The sequence below is a fragment of the Galeopterus variegatus genome, unplaced genomic scaffold (genome assembly GCF_000696425.1).
Source record: "Galeopterus variegatus unplaced genomic scaffold, G_variegatus-3.0.2 Scaffold1579, whole genome shotgun sequence".
NCBI classification, from domain to species: domain Eukaryota; kingdom Metazoa; phylum Chordata; class Mammalia; order Dermoptera; family Cynocephalidae; genus Galeopterus; species Galeopterus variegatus.
Window position 1 is genome coordinate 92,173 of NW_007727690.1, and position 15,859 is coordinate 108,031.

Below are 15,859 nucleotides of genomic sequence, written 5' to 3' on the forward strand. Positions count from 1 at the left end.
ATTTTTCAACTTAAGTGACTACTCAGAGTTATTCTTACAGTTTAAATTTAGCATCATTTGCTTTAATTCATTATTACCTATGCTTGTTTCACCTTCAGAGTGGGGGAAAAAACAGGAACAAGATAAGCAAGTGAAATTACCAATAAACATATTCTTCCCATCTCATTTCAAAGTAAAGCAACAGTGCTTCTTTTAATGATTCTGTACCTAAGATATATAAATATTTAGACTAACAGTATTCTTAATCAATTTCTGCATGAAGAATAAGTAAATATCTTTGTAAGACGTCTTTTAAAAGAGGTATCACATCCAGCGGCGTGACCAGTGCATGCTGTGTCAGCAAGGTGCTCAAGCCAGAAGGATCTGTGCTGGCGACCAGGCCTGTGTTAGGGATCCTGGAAGAACTGTCAAGGTGTATGACCTTCAAGAAGGCACTAACCAGCTCCTGGATGTGAACCTTCATGAGGACCAGAGTTCTGCACAAGTGACAGAAAGTGGCCTCAGAAGTGAGTCTGAGCCACTCCACATCACTACTGAAGCCACTGTGCCTATCAGCTCTGAGCAAACAGCTGCAGATGCAGTGAGAGAGAAACTGGGGTCATCACACAAAATCAGCAAAGACCAGGGTTCACTGCCTGAGATCAGCTGATGACATATTTGTCACTGTTCAGGAGTTTAAAGATTACCAGTTCAAAAAAACAAAGGAAGAAGTTCTAACAGATTTTAAAGAATCGGCTGGAAACTCCGAGATCAGCTGATGACATATTTGTCACTGTTCAGGAGTTTAAAGATGACCAGTTCAAAAAAACAAAGGAAGAAGTTCTAACAGATTTTAAAGAATCGGCTGGAAACTCCCATGGTCAGACCCTTCAAAAGTATGGAAAATTAACACCAGTTTTAAGGAGAAAAAGAAAAGATGCGAAAAGATAAATCAAAATTCAAGTAAAGAGAAGATTGATAATGGACAAGGGGACAAAACAGATGACAGAGATGTTAGAGGAGTTCACTAACAATGCTTCAGATTCCATGTCTCAGACTGTCCTGAAAATCCAGCCATCAAAGAGCAGATATCAACACCAGTAGGTGATGACTCAGCATCTTGCAAAGATGAGACTGATGAAAGCTCATAAAAAGAAACGGAGCCCCAAGTGCTAAAGCTTAGAGTCCCACACAACAGGGCAGGAGAGAAACACTGCTTCACCTCAAATGAGGCTGCAAGAGATCTGGGGTGCTTCTTATTACTTAAGATTATTTTAAATGGAAGGCTGTCACAACCAACTTTGAGGTTCTTTTGAATATCCATGACAATAAAGTCATTGTGGGCACTGCATTGACCAAACGAGTCTTCACTGAAGAAATATCACACATGTGGACCTACAACTCTTAGAGCAGCTCCTGCCTATGGGATGCTCAGGCTCTGTGCTCCTCAACCCACTGACAACAGTCAATCCAATGTGTGGAAAGGGGCAACACCAACAGAGGGCGTTCCTGAACGGTCTAACTGCCGTCACTGCTGGTGACTGTGAACAGAGCAGCGAGTAACGTCTCACCCGCACTGACCAAAGCTGGGGCTTGGCCATAGATGCTGTTCAATGGGATAACTGCAATCTGCCATTGAGAGCTGGCTCTGTGCATATTACTATAACAGACGTCATTTGGCAAAAGGATAGGCTTTAAGAAGAGAAACTGGAACCTTTATCCAGCTCACCTGAGAGAGATCAGCCATTGTCTGTAGACCAGGGACAGGCCAAGTTGTACTACTCACTCAGGACAAGAAACACTTTACCAAGGCACTATCTGGAATGGGACACATACAGCAAAAGGTGCACACAGTCTGGGTAAACTGTGAGGTCTTCGTGCTGCAGTTTATCTTCTGAAACGTACACCCCAGGCTTTTGTTCATCCTTCAGAACAAGATGGAGAAAGAGGAACTCCTGAGTAATACAAGAATGAAGATGATTAATAGTATTTGTATTTCCCAACACTGGAAACATCAGCATGAGGAACTTACTTTGACAAAAACGGTATTTACAAAAGCACAGTCTGAATTGCGTAAATCAGTCCAAAGCTCTTCACCTGGTTAGCAAAAGGTGTTGAGTGTAATTAAAGGAACTGAAAAAAGTCTTATGAGAAGGCAGAGCTTTTTCTTTGGAGCTGTTTTGAAGGGGTAGCTGAGCAATTAGTATTTTTCTTAAAATGCTTTAAAGATGCCTAGTAAAAAGCCCACTAAAATAATGTGGGATTTGGGTTTGGAACACTATTTTCAGGCTTTACAGACTGTTTTCCAAGTGGCAATTGAAGTCTACCCTGGCCTAAAGGCGGGCAGAGAACACAACCACAGCATCTTAGGCCACATCTCTCTGCCCTGCAGCTTTGCTACTCAGTCACTCAAGTTCTCTTCACCTCAACCCCACAAAAAAGCATTATTACATTTTGTGAACAGTGTTTGCCCCATGACATGATGAAATCTCATAAGACTTACAGGAAAGTTTACCACCTGCCTTAAAATTAAAATATGATGGATGAGCTTAGAGAAAATTATGTGAAGTGAAATAAGCCAGGCACAGAAAGAGAAATACTGCATGTCCTCACTCATAAGTGGGAGCTAAGAAACAAAGAAAGAAAGACCACAATAAAATGTTGAACTTTCAGAAGGAAAAAACAGACCTATAGTTACTAGAGGTGGGAAAGGGGGAAGCGGAAGAGGGAGTAATTGGATAAGGAACACAAAAAGTAATTATGATTTGTAACGATGAGCATGCTAATAATATTGATTTGATGATCACATACTGTACACAAGTACTGATAATCAACTCCGTACCCCATAAATATGTATAAGTAAAAATCATTTTAAAGATAAATTTTAGGGCCGGCCTGGTGGCGCACTGCTACAGTGCGCTGCTTGGGAGCGCGGCAGCGCTCCCGCCGAGGGTTCGGATCCCACATACAGACTGGTTCCCGCTCACTGGCTGAGCGAGGTGCGGGCGCAACACCGAGGATTGCGATCCGTTGCCGGACACGAAAAAAAATAAAAAATAAAAATAAATTTTAAAAATTCTCATAATAAAAAAATTAAAAGATGCATGTTATGGGCTGGCCCGGTGGCGCACTGCTACAGTGCACCGCTTGGGAGCACGGCGGCACTCCCGCCGAGGGTTCGGATCCCACATACAGACCGGCCGCTCACTGGCTGAACGAGGTGTGGGCGCAACACCGAGGGTCGCGATCCATTGCCGGTCACGAAAAAAGACAAAAAGGAAAAAAAAAAAAAAAGATGCATGTTATTCAGATTACTACATAGAACTAAACAGAGGACTATGATTTATTAAGGGATTGCAAAGATACTTTACTGTTAGTAGTAGTGTAAGACATTAATATTTGTAAATAGCAGAAACACTAACAAATGAGGTATAGGACCGACAAGCCAAATTTTAAAAAATTTTCTTTCAGTACATAAAATATCACAAACAATAAAATTTTAATATTCTAAAATAGAACCCCTTTACTTACAGAAAAGCAGCAGACTCATGAGACAGCTTATCCCACACAGCCATCTGCAGGGAAAGCTCTGAGCAGAACATCTAGCACAAAGCATTTTAAAATGCTCTATTTATCTAACATTGTTTCCAAAGAAACGAAAAACTAGTGTATACCACTATTTTATTTCACTGTAAAGCACAGGCCACCATGCCTTCTAAAAACAAGATTCTGAACTCCACATCTGTTTAGCTTAAAGTTTTAGCAAATATTTAGTAAGCCTACCTTTTGAAATATTTCTTTCACTATGACTTTGGATGTGGTCTTCAGATCTAAAGCCCAAACTCCTCAGACAGCATACAAAGCACACAAATGTTCCTGCAGACTCTGCACATTTCCACGTGAAGTTTCCTGTGCCTGACAGCCTCCCTCACCCTTCCGCAGACCTAGCAACGCCTCCTTCCCCGAGTCCTCTGTGAGCAGGACGGCACCTGCCTCAGGGCTCTCAAAGCACTCTGCACGCTCGTTCATCCGCTCAGCGAAGGTAACCAAGTCCTGCCCCAGGCCAAGAGTTGCCCTCTTGAAACCCACCTCTAGGGGGGAGACACAGAGCCGTAAATATAAATAAGTAAATTATATAGCACGTTAGAAGATAAGTGCTATGGAGAAAATAATAATAATAATAAGGAAGGGCAAAACACAGTGAGGAAAAAAAGAGCAGAGATGCCATTTAAACAGCGTGGTCAGGACAGCCACCACAATAACCATGGCTGCCACAAAAGAGGCTGGACACCACAACCACCATGCAGATGGTCTGCCAGCCACTGGAGTGCACTGACACAAGGAGAATCACCAGCAGAGACCAAAGAAGAGGATGTCTCTCTCCACAAAGCCACTGCAGAGAGACAGAAGAAACATCTGCTCTATGATAATATTGGGGGACCTGAACACACCTCTCAGCATTGGACAGATCATCTAGGCAACAAATCAACAGAGTAACCATTACTCTTTCAGAAAGAGAAAAGAAATCTAGGGTTATCAGAGGTGGCGGGGGGAGATTGGACAAGGGGCATAAAGAATAAATACAATTCGTAACAATATTCATACTAGTAATATTGATATGATAAACATACGTCAACGTTGAACCCCAAAAATATGTATATCAATTACGATTCAATAAAAATCTTAAAAAACAAAACAAAACAAAGCATAACCAGATTTTAGAGTAGAGATCAGTCCAACTTTTGCAAAGGGTTAGATAGTGAATATTTTAGGTTTTGTGGGTCATGTAGATGCTGCTGCAACTACTCAACTCCATCTTTGTAATGTAAAAATAGCCAGTCAGTGCTTAAATAAATGGGTGTGGCTTTATTTACAAAAACAAAAACAAAAAATAAACAAACAGGTTGGTCAGGAAGCCTTGCTGGAAGAGCAAAGACTTGAAAGCAGCAAGGAATGAGTTGTGCAGACGCCAGGAGACACTTTCCAGACAGAAGGAGCAGCAGGTGCAAAGGCCCTGTGGCAGAAGTGTGCTCAATGTGTTCAAGAAACAGCAAACAGGGACATGAGGGAGGATGAAGTGGCTGAGGCAGGCAGGAGTGGCAGGAGGTGAGTTCAGTGAAGCCCTGGGACCAAATCACGCAGGGCTCAGGAACCCCTCCCAGCTCGGCAGTCAGGCTCACCTCTAGTCAGGCTCACCTGACCTGGCTTAAGATGTTAAAACAGCATCACTCTGGCTACGGCATTGACAAGAGATGGAAGGTGGAAGCGCGGAGACCAGCAGGAGGTTATTCCAGTAACAGGAAGAAATGAGAGCAGTGTGACCCAGGACAGAGTCAGCTTTGCTGGTGACAACTCATTAGCATCTAGGTATGTTCTTGCGTTAGAGCCCGTAGACCTTGCTGACAGGGTTAATGTGCAGTAGGAGAGAAAAAAGGAGTCAACAAGACAATTTCCAAAGTTTTGGGCCTAAATAATTAACTGAGCTGCCATTACCCAGAGGCACAATGGGCCTGTAGGGTGTGGGCTCACCTCTCCCACAAGCCCAGTGGAGGTGTGAGAGGACCTCTGGCTGTAAAAGGAGTCTGGGCTGGAGACAACTTTCGGAGTTATCAGAGGATAGACAATGTTTAATGAGACTGATGGCATCCACTGGGGGCGGATGTGGATGCGGACAAGCCAGGCCTAGGACTGGGTCCCAGCACACCGCACAGGAGGAAGGGAGGTATGGAGGAGCCCATGTGGTGTGCAGGAGGCAGCGGAGGAGCCAGGCACAAGTGTCCTCTCAGCCAGGGAGAAGGTGCACCTCACAGAGGAGGTGGGGCTGACCAAGTCACACAGGCCCACAGGGCATAGCAAGGTCCCAGAACCAACCAGGGCTGAGTCACAAGCAGGTACTGGTGTGCACACAGGAGCAGTTTGGGGAAAGTCACGAGGATGACATCGTGGTGGGAATATGTGGAAGAGAGAACGTGAGGACAGGGGCACAGAAATGCTTTTTGTGGGGCTGCTAACCGGGACAGCAGAGGAAAGCAGGGGTGGGGGGAACCAGTAGTGGGATTAAGAGAGGGCTTTTTAAGATGGCTTGTTCTCGGCCTACTGGAAAGACCCCACAGAGAGGGGATGAAAGTGCAAGAAAGAGGGAGTGCAGCAAGAGTGCTGTGCTGTACCCTCGGGGGAGAGTCTGGAGCAGGAGGGTGGACCTCTGTCATGCTATGGACCCTCTGGACAGTGGTGAGGCCTATGGACCCCTTCTCAGAACGTTTTTAAACACATAAAATGAAATATACAGGATTACAAAGGAAATCAATCACAGTAGCCTCCCACTTCTCTACAGGGGACACGTTCCAAGATCCCCAGTAAATGCCAGAAACCACAGATAGTACCAAACCCTATACAGGTTGAGCATCCCTAATCCAAAAATCTGAAATCCAAAATGCTCCAGAATCCAAAACTTTTTGAGCACTGACATGACGCTAAAAGGAGCATTTCAGATTTCTGGTTAAAGGATTAGCTCAAGTGGTTAAGCATCTGCAAATATTCCAAAATCCAAAAATATTCAAACTCTGATCCCAAGCATTTCAGAGAAGGGACACTCAACCTGTGTACAGTATGTTTTCCTGTACACATACATCCATGACAAAGTTTAATATATAATTAGGCACAGTAAGAGGTTAACAACAATAATAATAAAGTAGAACAATTACAACATTTTACTGTAATAAAATTATGCAAATGTGGACTCTCTGTTTCTTTCAAAACACTCACTATCCTCAGCCCACAGCTGACCGCGAATGTGTGAAACTGCAGAAGGCAAAGCCGCAGGTAAGGGCTCCTGTGTGCTGAACTACAATCATCAAAACCGAAAATATCCCAAGATTTTTCTACTGTGTGACGGTAATTTCTGGGTTTCACATTAAGTACCAAGATCCAGCAGCAGGTCTCTGAAAGAAGTGATGAGCATAAACGCTTGAGGGCATCTGCTCTACCTGGAATGTGACATGAAACCAGGGGGCTTCCACTTGGCGAGGAAGCCACCAGCACTGCAGGTGCTACGTCCAGCTCCAGAGAGCACGTCCCTCCAACTGCTTCCAGTCACACACACTCGTCTCCACCTCTCACACCGCACATCTACTCCTTCAGGAAATCCTGTTGGTTCCAACCAAAATCCAACCATTTCTCACAACCTCCATTACAACATCCTGCCTGAATTACTGAAATAAACTCCCAACTGGTTCCTTAATTCCACCTATTTCCAACACAGTAGCCATGATTACCATGTTAACACATGTCCTATCATGTCACAGCTACTCTCAAACCCCTCCAATGACTTCTCATTTCACTCAGACTTTCACCCGAGTCCTTCCAACAGCTCACAGGGCCCAGCGCCACTACACAGGATGCACATCACAGCTCCAGGGCAGCCATTCACTTAACCGGCAACTACATCCACGGCCAAATCTGGACCACCACCTGTTTCAGTGCGACCCATGAGCTAAGAATGACTTTTACAATTCTAAAAGGATGGGGGGAAATCAACAGAGTAGCAATATTTCATGATAAGGACATTATATAAAATTCAAATTTCAGGATCCGCAAATAAAGTGTTACTGGAAAACAGCCCTACTCAGTAGTTTATGTCTGTGGCAGCTTTCGTGCCATAACAGCAGTTGAATACTGTGACAGAGACCCACTGACTCAAGAAGCCCACATTTATTCCCCTACCCTCCAATCCCTGATTCAGACTATGACAGGGACTCCCCAGACGTGGACGCTCTGCAAGTACTCTCTGCGCCTCTTCCCAACCTCATCTCCTCTGTTCTGTTCACGTGGCCTCCCCCATCCCCCTCTCTGTTCTGCCCCTGCCTCAGAGCCTCGTGCCTGCTGGGGCTCCAGCCCAGACACCATCCAAAATGCTCTTCTTCCAGCCACCTGCACGCCACCCCCACCCTCCCAGTCTCTGCTCTGAGGCCTTCCCTCACTACCTACCCAAGGGAAACTGAGTCTGCACCATGCCCCCAAACCCAGCATGCCCTTCCTCTTTTTCCTGATACATTTTTCCTCTTTAGCACTCACACTGTGTACTCATTCACTCATTTATTTTCTCTATTGCCCCCACAAGAGAGTAATGCCCATCACGGAAAGGATTTTTCTCCTGTTTTGGTGATAGCCAATCCTGCAGAGCCACGACCAGCAGACGGCAGGTCCCCCATAAGTGTGCTCAGTGAATAAATGAATGAATGGATCTTGCGGGGCCGGGGCAGACCCCTGCTCACTCTGCCTCGGTGTCCACCCAGCCAAAGCCTCTCCTTCTGCCCCAGATTCTCAGAAAGCCAACCTCAGCTACAGGGGGACCTCCTTCTCTCTCCTTTATTTTCATAATGTATCATCTTTGTTAGAGTCTTGTAATAAGAAGTATAAACTCAAAATGCACTCATCTGCTGAAAGTCAAATCAAATCTGATTACTGACCTACAAAATTACAAAACATCATGTTTCCCTCCCTCCTCAACTGAATCAATTCAAATAAGAAAAACATTTCATACAACTACTCCACTGGAATAAAATAAAACTGTAGCATTTCCTCTGAACTAAATCTAAACTAAGTTGATTTCATGTCATTTCGAACTTCCCATGTATCCCTTGCAATCGCATGCTTGTTCACATGCTACATTCCATTTCACTAGATGGTTTACCTCTACACATCTTGCTTTTTTAATCTGCAAGAGCTCATTCACCACTTAATTTATTAACAGTGTTAACAGTAATGATAACAACATGCTCAGCGTGTGTCAGTTACTATGCTATGAAGTTCATTAACGTACCAATGGTCAGAAGTTAAATAACTGGCCCAGAGCCATACACAAAGCAAGCTGCAGATATGCCTGACTCCAGACCCCATGCTCATGATCATGGGAGTAAGAGAATATGATCAAAGAATAATATTTATTTGGTACTTAATACTAATTACTTAATATTAGTAATAATAATATTTACTAGTCAAATAAAAGTCTCAATTTTAAATTACTTCTGCAAATGGAAAGGTCCTGTCTTTATGCTAGTAAAAAAAAATGACCATTATAAACACTACATATAACCTGTTAGTCTCCCGAAACTTAAGTCAGAAAGATTCAAAATAAAATCTACGCTAACAGCAAGTTCGTTTCATTAATATCTAATGTGGTATTAAAAATGACAAAAATCCCCATTCCTGTAGTGTATGTTTCCTGCTGGAGGGCTCCTCTTAGCTCAATTTGGCAGACATACAGTGCCACCTGTCAACCACCCTGTGTAACTGCAGTCGCCGTCCCCTCCCCTTTCACTATGTAGAGCCTGTATTAGTCCTTCTGTTGCTTCTAATAGAAATACCTGAAACTGGGTAGTTTATAAAGAAACAATACTTATTGCTTACAGTGTCGGAGGCTGGGAAGTCCAAAGTCCAGGGAACACATGACGCGAGGGCCTTGGTGGTAGTGACTTTACACAGTGACGTGTGTCACATGGCAGATGGCAGAGCTGGGAGAGAGCTTCTCATGCCCACTACTTTCAAAGCCATCAGAACCACACCCACGGCCACCATTAAACCATCAATGGATTAATCCATTCACGGGGTACAGTCCTCACAGTCTAATAGCCTCCTCAAGGCCCTACCTTTCAATTGCCATAACAGACTGCCCACCACCGGTCCTGACACTGTCACAGTGGGGATTCTCATGGGGGGGGGGGGGGGGGGATCCAATCCACAGCAATTCCCAAGATGACAACTCTGTTAGAAACCTCTACCATACCTACACTGTATTCTTCCAAGGCTTTCCTTCTTTAGGCACTAGAGCTTTTTACTTTTGAACTGAACCCAAAGATTGCAATCCCAGCAAAGTCTGAACAAAGCTTTGTCTAAAATATGGCTGTATGACACCCAACCACGTCCTAGAGGAAATCCAAGAATCTCCAGGGCTGGCTCTAAACAGCTGCCTGATCGTAGGGGATGTGATGACTAATGACGAATTTCTAACAGGAATTATCCACACACCTTTTTTCTTCCCCGTGACCTTTTTCCTTCAACTGCTGTGACCTGTCCTCCACCTGACTCCTGTCACAAGGCTGCTCATCTCCTTAGGGTGAACCCAATGGCCACTTCTCAATTCTCATCTGGTGTGACCTCTCAGTGTCACTTGACAGCACTGATGACAGCCACCTTCCCCTGGCTTCTGGAGCTTTCTTTCTCTTCTTTCTTAGACGACTACTTCTTGGCTTCTGTAACAGTTAATTTTATGTGTCAACTTGGACAGGATACAGCACCCAATGATTTAACCAAACACTCACCTAGGTGTTGCTGTTAAGGTATTTTGTCGATGTGGCTGACATTAAGTAAAGATGACTCTCCATAACATGAGTGGGCCCTCATTCAATCAGTTGAAGGCCTTAGGAGCAAAAACTGAGGTCTCCCAGAGAAGGAATTCTGCCTCAAGAATGCAGTGTGGACTCCTGCCTGAGTTTCCAGCCAGTGGCCTGCCCTAAAATTTTGGACTTGCTAGCCTGAAAGCAAGCCAATCCCTTAACATAAATCTTAAATAGATATGAGTATATAAATAGTAGAGATAGAGATAGAGATCCAGAGACATATCCCACTGGTTTTGTTTCTCTGGAGAACCCTGACTGACACAGTCTCTTTGGTCTCCTGTCTCTGCCTGTCCCTTAAACACTGACCTTCCTGTGGGTTCTGCCCAAGGCCATCTTGTCTCCCTTCCCATCTGCATACTCTCTCTCGGTGAGATGCATTTGCAGACCTTCTATTTCTGTCAGCCACTGATGATACTCAAATCTCTACATCAAGCCCAGACCTTCTTTCTAAGCTTCTAAACTATGTATGCAACTCAAATCTTCTGACTCTTCAAGTGGGCTCCCTGCTCCTGAACCTCCGACCTCCTATCTCAGTAAAGGATATCCCGACCCTCCTAGATGTGCAAACAAGAAACCTGAACCTTTTTTCTCCTGCCATATCAAACACCATCTAATACTGTGGGGCCCTCCCTCCTCTCTCTCCCTCCACAGAACTACTGCTGCCACTTCCCAGTGTGGGTATTGTCCTGTCTCTCCCACAGTACTCCAGCAGCCCTCTCACATGTCCTCCTGGCTCCAAACTTCTCACCTCCAATCCACATCCCCTGGTGCACCCAAGGACCTTCCTAAACCTAAGTTAGGTCATGTCACATCCCTGTATAAAATCCTCAGGATAAAATCTAACTCTGTGCAAGGCCCCTCCAGGTGGATATGACGCATCTCTCCTTGGAACCTCCGTTAGTCCACAGTGGCTCACATGTCTCCCATCTGGCCCTGAGCACATGCCAGGCTTCATGCTCACCATGCCCATGTTCAAATGTAAGCTCCAGGGATCTGAATTCTTTTCCCCAAACACGCTCTGCTCTCCTTCACCCTGGCTTTGCAAACAGATGATTTCCACTGCTGACAATACCCTTCTCTTCCTCTTATACTGCGTTCCCTGCTCTGACCAGGAGGTCACACCAGCCTTTGGGGCTCAGATCTGAGCCATCCCATAGGGTACTTGTTAGCCACATATGGCTATTTAAATTTACGTCAATTAAAATGAAACAAAATTTAAAATGCTGTTCCTCAGTTGCACTAGTAACGTTCAAGCACTCAACAGCCACGCTGAGCTGGGGCAAATGGACTTCCTTGCTATTCCTCCTACCTTTTGGGTACGCTTCCTTCACAACAGAACACGACACAGCACTGAAGCAAGGAATGCTCCTAACACACCCCAGCTCAGTGAATGTCCAGCCTGGGCTCCCGCAGCCCCCGGCACTCAGTGCCACAGGGCCCTGACACGCTCTATCTAACACTCCGCTGCCCGTGTGCAGCCGGTGCCCACAGCCTGGCACTGTGCAGGTGCTCAAAGACATTTACACGGCGCTGTTATAACAACGGAGCACGGCCATCTGCTCCTCCGTCACTCTCTCACTGAGATAGCTTCCGCAAGTTCTGCACAACTGGGCCAGTCAAGGTCCAGTTATTAACATCAGTCTTCCTTTCCCAGTAAGAGAAAAATCTTGCCATTTTGGGAAGTATCAGTAGTAAGCATCAATTAAATTATGGGGGATATGAGCATGGAGTTGGGACTGAAAGAGCAGAGCTTTGGAACCTTCTCTACCCACTACCCTGCCCAAACCAGGGAAGCGACCTTATTATCTGTTCACATATTAGACTTCAACCAGGATTTCACCCGAATAAAAGGCCTATTTGAAAAAGGATTTAAAAATATATATTTTTTCTGATTTTCTCTCCCAAATATTAAAGATATTAAAACTTACTCAACATTAAGAATAAAATATACATGTAACACATTTACTTTACAACATGGCTTCTCTTTTAAAAGGCATTAACATAATTATACCATATATATATCAATTCAAGCAATTTGTTACAGAAAAATCAGTCCTTGAATTATATCAAGATGTACTCAACATCTGCTTGACAAACATAATGAACGAGAATCTTTAACAACTCCCAACCCACTGCTAAACAAAGCAGGTTTAAAGATGTTTTGATTGCTGGCCCACCCTCCCTGCCAGATGTCTCCCTCTACCTTCTAACCACCTTAGGCTGCAGCCAAAACAGCCTTCAGCATCTCCCTACTCTGCACTTCCGCTGGCACTCAATATAGCTCAATGGCACCTTCTCAAAGCCTTTCTTCATCCCCTCTAATTAAATGCAATCTGTCCCTTCTCTCAATTACCATAATTTGCATGATTCACTTTACTGACATTTAGCTTGTAGTGGTTCCCATTAGAGTTATTTCAGTATTTTTAGCTTTTTTATAAGCTCTTGAAGACAAGGAGCATGGCTTACACACACTTAAATCCCCCAATTTAACAACAGTGTCTTGTACCGAGGAGGCACTCAAGATACCTCACAAATACAACTGAAACAGAAAGGCACACTACAAAGCAACTCAGACGGCCTCACCCTCAGGTACAGCTTGCAAGTGACTAAACACCGTGTGATCCAAGAATGAGCACACTGCCAACAGTGGTCCTCACTTTAGCCTTGCATTACAATCACCTAGGGAGCTTTTAAAATCCAGATGCCCAAGCTGCACCACAGCCCAACTATATCAGAATCTCTGGGGCAGGGGGCACAAGACCTCTGTCCATTTTTAAGCTCTTCAGTGATGCCCACAGGTGGTGGAGGCTGCAAGCTCGTTTCACACAGCACCTGCTCTCACGTGGTTCTCCCTCCTGATCCTCCCCGTCATTCTCACGGGCTGAACAGAGAAAGCAGACAAGAAAATACCTTTCTTACCTGCAAGCCAGACTGAAATAAAAATCAGACAGACGATGACTACTTTCATCTAAAAAAAACTGCTTTGGTCTCTTTTACTTAGCTCATTCTCACCGTGTGACACCCTGGTCACCACGGGACCCTGTAGAGAGTGCCCACTAAGAAGAATCCCTGTACCAGATGCACCCCCCTGGACCATGAACTTCCCAGCCTCCAAATTCTACATTCTCAGCCTCAGCTGCTTCGTTGCCCTCAGACTTTAAAGGACACTCTACATGAAGAGGAGGGCACACAACAGAAGAATCGGTCCTATCATCTCCCTCTGCTTGGAAATGGCTATTTCTAACCTGCCATTTACTTTTTGTTGGGTTACTTCTTAAAAGCAAAACAGTTAACTTCACCCATCATAAGATGCCCTGAAAGCTTATAGAAGAGACTAGAAAAACGGTAGAGGCCTGGGGGTGAAAAGCATGTGGTGCAGAAGAATTACAAAAGAACCAGCTACTGGGCCGGCCCGGTGGCGCACTGGATAGTGCGCCGCTTGGGAAGCGCGGCGGCGCTCCCGTCCGAGGGTTCGGATCCCATGTACAGACCGATTCCCGCTCACTGGTTGAGCGAGGCGCGGGAGCAACGCCGAGGCTTGCGATCCCGTTGCCGGTCCCCGGTCCGGTGCGGGGGCGACACTGAGGGTTGCAATCCGTTGCCGGACACGGAAAAAAGATAAAAGACAAAAAAAAAAAAAAAAAAAGAACCAGCTACTGTGTTGAGAGGACACTTGAAAGCCCTTTGCTAGGTCCAATGGCGAGGCACTGAGCTTCCTGCCAACACCCACAGGCATGAGCAGTCTTAGAAACTACCTTCAGGTTCCAGTCAAGCCTCAAATGACTGAAGCTCCTGCTGACATCTTGATGACTCTCTCCTAAGAGACCTTGAGCCAGACCCACCCAGCTAAGCCACTCCTCGATTCCTGACCCAAAGAACCTATGAGATAATAAGTGTTTACTGTTTTAAGCCACTAATTTTTAGAGTAATTTGTTATGCAGCAGCAGGCAACTAGTACAGTGTACAAGAGTGTGGGCTCTGATAGGGTGTCTGAACCTAGATCTACTACCTGCTAGCAGTGTGACCTTGGACAGATTTCTTAATCATGTTAGTTTTCCCATCTGCAAAAATGGGAATATAACTGTTCCTATCTCACAGAGTCATTGTGAGGAGTTCCATAAGATAATGAACAAAAAGACTTCCTGGCATGAAGTAATTGCTAAATAACTGTTAACAATTTAAAAAGTAAAATAAATTGTTTTGCGTTTTTGAAGATTCTAAATTTGTAGTCAAACTCACAGAAGCAGGGGATTAGAACAGTGGCTACCAGGGGCTGGGGACGGGAGAACAGGGGTGCTCGTCAAAGGGCACAAACCTGCAGTTGTGAGATGTGCAAGTTCTGGAGACCTAGTGCACAGCACAGAGACTACGGTACAGTGAAAACCTGCTGAGAGGGCAGATCTGAGATATTCCCACCACGCATTAAAAAAAGGGTAACTGTGAGATGATGGACATGTCACCAGCCTGACTGTGGTGTGCATTCCACAATGTATACGGCATATCGAACCATCACACTGCACACCTGAAAAACACACAATGTTTACCTGTCAAGTTTACCTCAATGAAGCTGGGGGGAAAAGATTCTAAATTTTCACAGCTACCTTTTCTACTCGCTTTCTACTGTTTCCATTTTCTCCTCTTGTCTGTTTGGCCTGAGTAAGGCATTAACCAATGGCTGGGAAGGTCTCAAATGTCTCAGTAGAGCCTAAAGTAAGCTGCCCCCTCCCTGCTCGCTTCACACAGTGCGAGACCATCCGGCAAAGGGCTGACCACTCCCAGAGAGTTTCTGCCAGACTCCCTGTCACATCAGGGGCTCATGGTTTCAGCCCGTACAGCCCAGGGCAGGGTCACACACCGCCCGGCCAGTGCTTCTGCGGACTTGGTCTCTGGGAGTGGTGAGAGTCCCACTTCCTTTACAAGGGAGTGACAGCTACTTAACTTCACTCCTGTGCACTTGCTCCTCGCTGTCATCGACAAGACGACGCAGCTAATGTTGAGTGAAATTTAAGAAGTAGGAAAGACAGGGCACACTGTTTTATTTAACTTTCACACTCCAGTCTCTCTTTAGTTTCCCTCTCTTGTTACTTTTTATTGCAGGACAGAGGTGTTTAATTACAGATATGCAATAAATAAAAATAGATTTATAATTTGTTTTCACGCATAAAAAGTTGCCTATATAAGACAAAAATTTCCAATTATAAAAGTAGTATTTGTTAACTATAAAATTTCAATTTTAAAATACAAAAAGGAGAAAGTAAAAGTTATCCATCATCCCGCCCCCCAAAGATATTTTTACTTTAAGAGTCTTGTATATTTCAAAAAAAAATATGCAAACTATATTTTAAAATGAAATAACACGGGGCCGGCCCGGTGGCGCACTGGATAGTGCGCCGCTTGGGAAGCGTGGCGGCGCTCCCGCCCGAGGGTTCGGATCCCACATACAGACTGGTTCCCGCTCACTGGCTGAGTGAGGCGCGGGAGCA

The 15,859-nt window shown here is 44.9% G+C and overlaps 1 protein-coding gene and 1 pseudogene across 2 annotated transcripts in view; one reads left to right on the forward strand and one right to left on the reverse strand.

Annotated features, from left to right (window-relative positions):
• The window catches only part of LOC103594572 (actin-related protein 3B), a 67,775-nt gene that overhangs the window by 13,818 nt on the left and 38,098 nt on the right, over positions 1–15,859 (reverse strand). The window lies entirely within an intron of this gene.
• LOC103594574 lies at positions 329–2,009 on the forward strand (annotated as a pseudogene).